At 42.7% G+C, this 11,500-nt stretch overlaps 1 non-coding gene and 2 pseudogenes across 1 annotated transcript; all 3 read left to right on the top strand.

The window, feature by feature from the left end:
• The first annotated feature begins 5,235 nt into the window (after positions 1–5,235).
• LOC145792111 (18S ribosomal RNA) lies at positions 5,236–6,975 on the top strand (annotated as a pseudogene).
• A 222-nt stretch (positions 6,976–7,197) lies between these two features.
• Positions 7,198–7,353, top strand: LOC114260427 (5.8S ribosomal RNA). Its single transcript, XR_003628638.2, has one exon. It is a non-coding gene; the product is annotated as a 5.8S ribosomal RNA (ribosomal RNA).
• A 228-nt stretch (positions 7,354–7,581) lies between these two features.
• Positions 7,582–9,480, top strand: LOC145792112 (25S ribosomal RNA; annotated as a pseudogene).
• The last annotated feature ends 2,020 nt before the right edge of the window (positions 9,481–11,500 follow it).

Here is an 11,500-nt window from a genome sequence, read left to right on the forward strand (position 1 = left end):
TAGATTTTTTAGAATTTTATGGTAAGTTTAATTAAAATTTGATTCGGAGTGATTAAATTAGAATAAATTAATGGTCATTGCTTGGACTAATTAAAGTTTAATTAACTCCCTAGTTAAGCCTACATAAGGCCCCCCAACACCTCATATACACTTTTACACTTCATTTCCTCTTCCTTGAGCTCAAAACGTGGAAAGAGAGAGAGAGAGAGAGAGAGAGAGAGAGAGAGAGACTATGAGAGAATTGTGTTCAAACAAAGGAATTGCTAGAGAATTCAAGGATTTGGCTTGGAACCTTAGTATATTCACCATCTAGAGCTTAATTGAGAAGTTGAGGTAAGGATTCAACACTTAGATTGTATAATTATGGTGTCTAGGACATGAATTCTAGAAGATTAAGTTGAATTATGCAAGAATTGAGCTAGTAATGTAGAGAAGATGGACATTTCATACATGCAGGTGCATTTCATGGATTTTGAGTTTTGATTTCAACATTTTCTTACATGCAAGGACCTACTTTTGTTCTATTATGGGAGCTCATTGTGGTTTTGCACTTTAACACTCCATTTATACATTCTTTGGAAGGTTTGAGTTCTTGACAACACATGCATGATATGTATACATATAATTCAAGTTTGGTTTTGAAGAATTCACTTGTTTTGGGCGTTGATTTTGTGCAATGAACCTTAATTCATAATGTTTTACAAGTTTAGACATGTTTTCTCAAGTTTTAAGCCTAAAGGATGTGTTCAAAAGCTTTGAATTCAAGTTTTGCATCATGTATAGCAATCTGAAAATTTTAGATTCTACCTCTTTGCTTGAGTGATAGAACCTGCACTCGAGCGACCACTCTGTATTTTGCACTCCTGCTTAAGTGACCAAGAAGTTGGCTCAAGCATGAAATGCATGCTGCTAAAAGTTCACATGTTTTGCTGACTGCTCGAGCGACAAGAGTTGCGCTCGAGCGAAGACATCAGTCTCACGCTCGAGCGTGCGTCGAGTGAAAGAATCAAGCAACCAGTACTTTTGCAGAGTTTACAGACCGCTCAAGCGAAGGAAGTGGCGCTCGAGTGACCACTCACATTTTTGAACACCCGCTCGAGCGAGGGAAGTTGCGCTCGAGCGAGGCCCCTATTTTCAGCATATCTGACTAAGTGTTTTCAAGTGCATTTTAGCATTCTCATTACATCCTAGGCATTCCTAGGCCTAGATTAAGACATAATAATGAGGATAAAGACTAAGAAACATACTAAGAACGAAATAGAACAAGTTAAGTATTATCTGGGTATGTGTTCCAATGTATGTATCTGTTATGTTTGTGTAGGTCACGCGCTATAAGTTATTTGATTTGTCAGCTCTGTCTGTTTTGCAAGTGGAGTTATGGACACCCCATTTTTGACTGCTCACAAGGCTCGAGCGCTTTGTTCGATACACTCGATGATGAAAGTGGTGTTGTACGTAGTTCAAGGTCTCAACGAAGGGGCTATGTTTAAGCTCCGAAACAATCCCAAACCTTCTATATTTCCACTGATTATACCTAAGAAATCCATTTTTACACATTGTGCCACCCTATGCTGAGTCTGAAACAGAAAAACAGGGGAAAACATTGAGGTCCGATCGTGCCTCAGTGAGGGCCAGCCGTGGCTATTGAAGGCTGCCAACTGTCCATTTTTGAAGATATTTATGACCACCCTTGCTCAAATTCTATAAAAACGACCATATAGCTCTGTTTTGAGGGTTGGAGAATTTCTACAAAGCCTTTATACCACCTTGAGAGCTTTCTCTTCTCATTCTTCTTGCGCAAGCAACACTTTGAGCTAACCTATCACCTTGAACCCATATCCATACACCATATACACCTTCACACCTTAGCCTTCGAATCTTGGTTGAGCCTTGAACACCATAATTCAAGCCTGAGAGTGTGTTGAGACTTAGTTTGAATCACAAGCAAAAGCTTACTTCTTTGAGAGGTATAAGCTTGTTATCCTCTCTTTTACTTGTTCTTTCATTTGCTATCTAGTTCTTATAGCTTTATGTTGTTTTGATTCTATTCCAAGTGTTTAAGTTTGGGTTTGGAGAGCTACCAAAAGGGTAGAGAGAATTTACACTCTTTCTACACCTTTACCTATAGCTCAAACCCTTACTTTTACACTCTTTTTCTTTGCTCCCTAAACTATTTTCAAAGTTAAAAAGGGCTAAAAATCATGCTTTGAGGTTTCAAAAGCGGAGGGGTTAGCCACCCCTCCTTGTTCTTGCTTACTAGTCTTTTTTTCTCTCTTTGTTGATTAGCTTTTTAGGCCCTTTTCATTTATTCTAAGCCACTGTGTTTCCTCTCTTGAGGGCTATTTTGGGGTTGTTCTAGGTTTTTTAAATAGTTCATGCTTTGATTAGCTTGGTTGTTATCTCATAAGCTTGCCTACATAGCTTGTTGTATATTGTGCTTAGCTTTTCTTTAACTTATTTCCATGTTTAAGAACCTCATTTAATAATCAATTTGCCATTCATCTCTTTTATTTGAGAGTTGTTTTAATCGGTTGACGGTTATTCAAATGGTGAACTAGCAATTTATGCTTAATAGCTTAATCTTTACGGAGGTTCATTGCCAATGGTGTAGTCTCTTTTTCATGTTGAGAATCACCTCCCGTTTGACATATTTCTCACTTAGTGGACGTAATCTTTAGTGGGTGTAACAATGATCTTGGACTTAATGGATTAAAGGATGGTAAAAGCTAATGAATTTGGCTTAAAATGAATCAACCCACATAAAGAAAATGAGTTATATTGCTTAGGGTTCGGCCGGACGTTATGCTGAATCCGTTGTATCAAGGGTCATCTTACATCAATCCATGATGTTTTGATGAATCTTGAAGCATCTTTATCTCCCTCTTTGAGTTCACTCTATGATAGGAGGGGGGTTGGTTGTTGTTCATTGCATTTGTTGATTTTTGTCCAAGTTGTGTCCAAAATCATCAAGCAATCAACTTGCTCATTGGTGGTTTTGGAAATGATTCCAACCTTCTCTCAAGGCTTTCCCATGACAGAGAAGTATGAGAGGGACAAACAGAGTCCAGAATACTCTGTCTGCACTGTTTTCACTTCAGAGCACAAAACAGAATTTTGCATGAAATTGTGGGCTGACCGGGCTTCATTGAGGGCTGACTGGTCATTAATGTTTGGTCAGTAGTGTATTTTGCAGAAAATAGAGGGCAGTGGCTGAAGGTGAAATAGAGCAAGCCTGGGGCAGACAGAGCTGTTCTTGGACATTGTGCATGTGCATGCAACCCTTGTGCATCCTTGCTTACATCATTATCATTGTTGTAATTAATTAATCTATTTATTCTTATTGTTACAATTAGTATTGTTAATTATTAGTGTTGTAATTAATTAATTTATTATTATTGTTTATTTGTAATTGTTATAGCTAGTTAGCTTAGATAATTAGTTTAATTATCATGGTTATCCTTGTTGTAATAGCATAGTTAGCTAGTTAATTCTTCGCTTATTTGTTCATTCGGTTTTGTAATAATTAGTTTAATTTGGACTTTCGGACTTTGATTCGCACCCTCTTGCACGAGGGCAATCATCTAATAAGTTGCATGTCTTCCAACCTTACGTCTTTCTCCATTTTACTTACTTGCTTATGATGGTTAGTATAAGAACATTATTTTTCAAATTAGCATTCTTATGCTTTGCTTCCATTGTCTTGCATGCATCCAAGGTTCGGCTCATCATACTAATCCAATATCAATGTTCAAATTCATTACTTGAATACGTGCTTCATCGTATGTCATGAATGAAATCATATGCCATGCTCATAGCTGAGCCTATAAAATACATAATGTGTGTGTTGCATTAGTCATATTGCATTACTTAGAAGCATGCATATTTTTCTAACTATTTCGCTTTGTTTTGGCTCAGAGTATTAGGTGAGTAATTTGATGTTTAGCATTTTGCATCGAATGTTTGTGTTACCATGTCAAAGCATGATTCCATGAGGCTAATTGTTTAAATGATATAACTGTTTGAATTCCTGTAGATGAAGGCTAGTTGCTTGAATTTTGATAGTTTGATTAAATGTCCATTTTGAGCCCACTTTTTCAAATGGCAAATTCACAAAACAATTTCAAATAAAACATGAGATCTAAGTGTTCCAATCCTTGCAAGTTAGTCTATACTTATGTGCGTCACATAATAAGATTAGCTAATAAATCGGAACAAGAGCATATAATGTAAATAAAAAATCAAATCGTGATTAGTAGAGGGTGATCTTTGATTGGGCAAGTGGGGTGCTCAATTTATGACCTTCCCCTCTCGTACCTAAGTTCCCGAGCCAAGACACTTTGGTGATGATGAACTAATGGCCTTTGGCACGAGTCTTGGGTTTCCTAAATTTCTCAAAAATATTTAGGTGGCGACTCTGAAATCTGGCAAAGCAGTCCATTTTTAGCATTTGATTCAAACATCGATTTTTCAAAAGATTTGCTGGATTTGGACTCTTGCTGTTATCTATTTCACCTTGCACTTGTGAGATCAGATTTAGAACCGCAAAAGTCCGATACTGTAGGGCTATTCGTCTTCCAAAAGGGGCATGAAAAGTCAAGCTACACTGGGCTTTCCTAGTGGAAGCTTGTTATGAAAAGTATGTCCCTTAGAAGTTGCCTATTGCCTTTGTTATTTGCAGTCGTGTTAATCGATGCTTGCTCGGCTTCTCTAAATATTTTGCATGTTCTTCGGGCTTCTTAGTCCTTCGTGGTGTGATTCGTTTTGGAGGGCTGGTGCATAGTGTACATCGTGGTGCGTGAGTTGTGATTGGTTTGTATGAGTTGGATGGATCCCTGCCTGTGCAGCGAACTCCTCTGGTACATCCCTCTTTATTCGTGCTTGAAGGGTAAATTTGCCCTTTAGCCTCGCGTGGGTTCTTGCGTTGCCTACCTAAAGAAAAGGAATTTGGTGCGAATCGTGTGCCTATATTCGTTTTGCCACCTTGTGGCGCTGGGTGAACCCCAAAGTATCTCATGTGTTCCATGCTGTCCTCACGTTACCATGTCGGCAGCATGGCTCGCAGGTAGTTATGTTCGTGTTATCGGATTCAAAGCCTTGTATGGGTACACATGGTCTTCGACCATCGTTTCCCTGCTAAACGCTTGTTACTTGTTGCGGGCTATGACCGTGCCTGCCTCTGACCGTACCAACTTGTCGGTTGGGCTTATACAGTGCCGACGTCGTAAAAAGGAATGGTACCTAGTTGATCCTGCCAGTTGTCATACGCTTATCTTAAAGATTAAGCCATGCATGTGTAAGTATGAACTAATTCAGACTGTGAACTAATTCATATGCTAATACATGCAACAAACCCTGACTTTTGGAAGGGATGCATTTATTGGATAAAAGGTCGACGCGGGCCATGCCCATTGCTCTGATGATTCATGATAACTCAACGAATCACATGACCTTTGTGCTGGCAAAACATCATTCAAATTTCTGCCCTATCAACTGTCGATGGTAGGATAGTGGCCTATTATGGTGGTGACGGGTGATGGAGAATTAGGGTTCGATTCTGAAGATGGCGCTTGAGAAATAGCTACCACATCTAAGGAAGGTAGCAGGTGTGCAAATTACTTAATCCTGACATGGGGAGGTAGTGACAATAAATCACAATACCGGGCTCTTTAAGTTTGGTAATTGGAATGAGTACAATCTAAATCCGTTAACGAGGATCCATTGGAGGGTAAGTCTGGTGCCAGCAGCCACAGTAATTCTAGCTCCCATAACGTATATTTAAGTTATAGTTAAAAAGCTCATAGTTGGATTTTGGGTTGGGTCGACCGGTCTGCCTTAGGTGTGCACCGGTTGTCTCGTCGCTTTTGCCAACGATGCACTCCTAGTCTTAATTGGCCGAGTCGTGCCTCCGGCGCTGGTACTTTGAAGAAATTAGAGTGCTTAAAGCAAGCCTATGCTCTGGATACATTAGCATAGGATAACATCATTGGATTTCGATCCTATTACGTTGGCCTTTGGGATCGAAGTAATGATTAATAGGGACAGTCGGGGGCATTCGTATTTCACAGTCAGAGGTGAAATTCTTGGATTTATGAAAGATGAACAACTGCGAAAACATTTGCCAAGGATGTTTTCATTAATCAAGAATGAAACTTGGGGGCTTGAAGATGATCAGATACCATCCTAGTCTCAACCATAAACGATGCCGACCAGGGATCAGCGGATGTTACTTTTAGGACTCCGTTGGCACCTTATGAGAAATTAAAGTTTTTGGGTTTAGGGAGGAGTATGGTCGCAAGGCTAAAACTTAAAGGAATTGATGGAAGGGCTCCACTAGGAGTGGAACCTGCGGCTTAATTTGACTCAACATGGGGAAACTTGCCAGGTCCAGACATAGTAAGGATTGACAAACTGAGAGCTCTTTCTTGATTCTATGGATGGTGCTGCATGGCCATTCTTAGTTGGTGGAGCGATTTGTCCAGTTAATTTCATTAACGAATGAGACCTTAGCCTACCAACTAGCTATGTGGAGGTGACCCTCCATAGCTAGCTTCTTAGAGGGACTATGGCCCTTCAGGCCACAGAAGTTTGAGGCAATAACAGGTCTGTAATGCCGTTAGATGTTTTAGGCCGAACGCGCGCTACACTGATGTATTCAACGAGTCTATAGCCTTGGCCGACAGGCCCAGGTAATCTTTGAAATTTCAACGTGATGGGGATAGATCATTGTAATTGTTGGTATTCAACGAGGAATTCCTAGTAAGCGTGAGTTATCAGCTCGCGTTGACTATATCCCTACCCTTTGTATACACCGCCTGTCACTCTTACCGATTGAATGGTCCAGTGAAGTGTTCAGATCACGGTGACGTGGGCGGTTCGCTACTAGCGACATCGTGAGAAGTCCACTGAACCTTATCATTTAGAGGAAGAAGAAATCATAACAAGGTTTCCGTAGGTGAACCTGTGGAAGGATCATTGTCGATGCCTCTGCACAGTAGAATGACCTGCGAACTTGTCATTATCGCTAGGGAAGCAGGAGGCGGGTCGTTGGCTCCCTTCTGCTTCTTGTCGGGAGTGCCCTCGGAGCCCCTCTGGGGGCGATAGGTGCCATTCCTCGGCAAACCAACAAACCCAGCGCGAATTGCACCAAGGAATTTGAACATAGAGGGCACGCTTGGTGCATCTTAAAAAAAATTAAACGACTCTTGGCAACGGATATCTCAGCTCTCGCATCGATGAAGAACGTAGCGAAACCCGATACTTGGTGTGAATTGCAGAATCTCGTGAACCATCAAGTCTTTGAACACAAGTTGCGCCCGAAGCTATTAGGTTGAGGCCACGTGTGCCTGGGCGTCTCATGTTGCATCGCCCCTGCCCTTGAAGGGTTGGGGGCAGATGTTGGTCCCCTGCGTGAGGTTGTCCTAAAAATGAGTCCCTTGTAGCGGACAACGTGTCACGATGAGTGGTCGTTGACAAACCGTTGCATCGTGTCCCGTGTGTTCCAGTTGTCACGGGAGGTCTGTTGTGACCTTGTTGCGCTGCTTCCATGGCACCCCAATCGCGACCCCAGGTCAGACAGGATTACCCGATGAGTTTAAGCATATTAATAAGTAGAGGAAAAGAAACTTACAAGGATTCCCTTAGTAATGGCGAGCGAACTGGGAAGCACCCAACTTGAAAATGGAGTAACCCCATTGTTCGAATTGTAGTCTAGAGAAGCGTCCTCAGCGATGGACTGGACCCAAGTCCCTTAGATAGGGGCGCCGGAGAGGGTGAGAGCCTCGTCGTGTCCGGACCCTGTCGTACCATGATGTGCTGTCTGCGAGTCAAGTTGTTTGGCAATGCAGCCCTAATTGTGCAGTAAATTCCTTCCAAGGCTAAATATGGGTGAGAGATCGATAGCAAACAAGTACCACGAGGGAAAGATGAAAAGGACTTTGAAAAGAGAGTCAAAGAGTGCTTAAAATTGTTGGGAGGAAAGCAGATGGGGGCTGGCGATGCGCCCCAGTCGGATGTGGAACGGCAACTAGTCAGTCCGCTGATTGACATAGGACGTGGATCGGTGCGGCCTGGTCCATCGATCGATGCGGGGCATAGACCGGTGGGATTAGGGTAGAGGCCAAAGCCCGGGCAGTCGAAAAGCCCGTAGAGATGCCTTTGCCTCGATCGTGGCTGGCAGTGCGTGCCCTCAGGATTGCTTCAGCATTTGCGCGCTCCCTGCACCGGCTTACGAGCTCCCCATTCGTCCAGTCTTGAATCATAGACCAAGGAGTCTGACATCTGTGCGAGTCAACGGGTGAGTGAACTCATAAGGCGTAAGGAAGATGATTGACGGGATTCCCTTGTGGGATGCCCCATCGACCGACCTTGATCTTTTGAGAAGGGTTGAAGTGTGAGCATGCATGTCGGGACCCGAAAGATGGTTAACTATGCCAGAGCAGGGCGAAGCTAGACGAAACTCTGGTGGAGGCCCGTAGCAATATTGACGTGCAAATCATTCATCTGACTTGGGTATAGGGGCGAAAGACTAATTGAACCGTCTAGTAGTTTGTTCCCTCCGAAGTTTTTCTCAGGATAGTTGGAGCCCGAGTGCAAGTTCTATCAGGTAAAGCCAATGATTAGAGGCATTGGGAGTACAACGCCCTTGACCTATTCTCAAACTTTAAATAGGTAGGACGGTGCGACTTCTTCGTTGAGCCGCGCCACAAAATCGAGGGCTCTAAGTGGGCCATTTTTGGTAAGCAGAACTGGCGATGCGGGATGATTCGGAAGCCAAGTTACGGTGCCCAATAGCGCGCTAACCTAGAACCCACAAAGGGTGTTGGTCGATTAAGACAGTAGGATAGTGGTTATCGAAGATGAAATCCACTAAGGAGTGTGTAACAACTCACCTACCGAATCAACTAGCCCCGAAAATGGATGGCGCTTATAAGCGCGACCTATACTTGGCTGTCGGGGCAAGTGCCAGGCCCCGATGAGTAGGATGGTGCAGCGGTTGCTACAAAACCTTGGGCGCGAGCCCTGGCAGAGCGGCCGTTGGTGCAGATCTTGGTGGTAGTAGTAAATATTCAAATGAGAACTTTGAAGGCTGAAGAGGGGAAAGGTTCCATGTGAACGACACTTACACATGGGTTTGTTAATCCTAAGAGTCGAGGGAAGCTTGACAGAGAGCGTGTTCAGGACGAGCTTCGAAAGGGAATCGGGTTAAAATTCTTGAACCGGAATGTGGCGGCTGACAACAATGTTAGGGAGTCCTGAGACATTAGCGGAGGCCTCGAGAAGAGTTATCTTTTCTGTTTAACAGCTTGCCCACCCTAGAAATGGCTCGGCCAGAGGTAAGGCCGAGCGACTAGAAGAGCACCGCACATCATGTGGTGTCCGGTGCACCCTTGGTGGCCCTTGAAAATTCAGAGGACCGAGTGCCTCCCACGCTCGTTTGTACTTATAACCGCATCAGGTCTCCAAGGTAAATAGCCTCTGGTCGATGGAACAATGTAGGCAAGGGAAGTCAGCAAAATGGATTTGTATCATCGGGAAAAGGATTGGCTCTGAGGAATGGGCACAGGGGTCCCAGTCCCAAACCCATCGGCTGTCGACAGACTGCTCGAGCTGCTCCCGTGGTGAGAGCGGGTCGTTGCATGCCAGCCAGGGGATGGACTGGGAACTGTTCCTCGCAGGGCCTTGTAGACACCTCATTTTTGACTGCCGATAAGACTTGGGAGCCACAGGTTGATTGCTCGAGGATAATGGCTATGTTGTGCAATCGCTCAGTTTCTTTGGCAAGAAGAGCTCCAAATCCCAATCTTACAACCCCTTTTTGGACCAAAACTATTTTGACCAAAATTATTTTTAGACCTTAAAACCCTCTCTTTCAAAATATTTTTGAAAAAAGTTTCTACGATGTTCCGAGGCTCGTATCTCATTAAATGTTATGCTTTTCGGTAAACCGAGCAAGGACAAAGTGAAAATGAATAAAAGAGAGGTGAACTCTTCAAAAAATCTTTCAAAACACCTTATTTAGAGGTCTGGAGTTGAAGAAAAGAGAAGAGGAGGGAAGAAAACTAGCTGAGGAGAAGTTAGGCATGAATCCGGTTAGGACCGAAACTGAGCAGTCTTCACTAAAAGAGGCATATCTTTTTTCACACTTGAAATTTTGATGTGAAGCTGCCACCATTGGAAAGAAGACTTCCGGGGCTTCAATTTAGACTCAAGAATGACTTGCAAAGGAGTCTAGATGAAGGAGAAATGCCCATTTGAAGTTGGACCTGGAGAGTAGATTTTTCCGGCCGGCCACTGGTGGAGTGTGTCGGCCATGAATGGAGTTTGACGGCCATGTGTCGGTCAAAAGTGAGTTTTTTCAGCCACCCGTGATGGCCAACTGGCCATTGGTGCAAAAATCAGATATTTTGCAGATCTTTGCCCTCTAGCTGTTCCATACTGCTCCAGCTGTCTCTAATTCAGATATTTTCGAACTGAGCTCTCATTTTTCTATATATAGAGGACCTTCTCTATTGTTTTCAAGGCTGGAAGAAATTTTGGGAGCCTCTCTCTCTATAATCCTCTCTACAATTCTCTCTCTTTAGATTTTTCTCTCTCTTGAACCTTTATGCATACAAGTAGAGATACACTTCTCCTTTGCCTATACATCCTTGACCAAAGTTGGTTATCTTTGAGCTGAGATTCTAGGAGGCCTTCTTGGAGCTCTTGAAAGTGATTTTTCTTGGTTTTGTTGCCTAAAATTATGTTGTGCTTCAAGAGGCATAAGACTCACCTTTAAAACTTGTTTTGCATAACTTGTTTTACCATCTTTTTGTACTGTTTTTTGCCTGGTTTTCAATTTCAAAAACCTCTGTTTTTATGACCTAAAAATGGTGGTATGAGGTTACTTTGTGTTAAGGGGTAGTCCGCCCTTCTTGTCTCTTTGTTTGTTAAGCTTTTGTGCCATTTTTTATCACTTTTAAACCAACCTTTTTGGGCCTTTTGACCACTGAAATTCAGAGGTTTTTCAGTGGTAAATTTTTTTTTTGAAGTCCAAAATTGGGGGGGTTAGCCTCCCCTCCTTGTGTCTTCTTTGCATGCCTAGATAGCTTCACATGTGAGCATGTTTTTCTAGCATTTTGTAACTTGATCTCAGCATGTTTTTGCCTCTGTTTTGACCTGCTTTAGCTCTGTTTTGGGCTGTTTGGGTCATTTGAGCTTTGTCTTGTATAGTTGTGGTGCAATTTCCTTCACTAGCTTAGCGTTTTTGGGCTTTGAGCATCATTTGTGTGTCTTGGTTGCATGTTTTAATGTTTTTTCATGCCTAATTCTAGCACCTAAATATCTGCAACCTCCCTCATTTCTTCACTTTTTAATTTTCTTTGAGGGTTGTTTAACTTTAGGGTTGTGTTTAAGCTTAGGGTTGTGTTTAAGCTTGAGATTGAGGTTTGTGCTCAATGGTTTCAATCCTCCTTTGAGGGTTCACTAATCAAAGGCATGACCTCTCTCTTGCCTTAAATCATCC

This window comes from Camellia sinensis, chromosome 5 (assembly GCF_055761805.1).
Source record: "Camellia sinensis isolate YWXY chromosome 5, ASM5576180v1, whole genome shotgun sequence".
In the NCBI taxonomy this organism is placed as follows: Eukaryota; Viridiplantae; Streptophyta; class Magnoliopsida; order Ericales; family Theaceae; genus Camellia; species Camellia sinensis.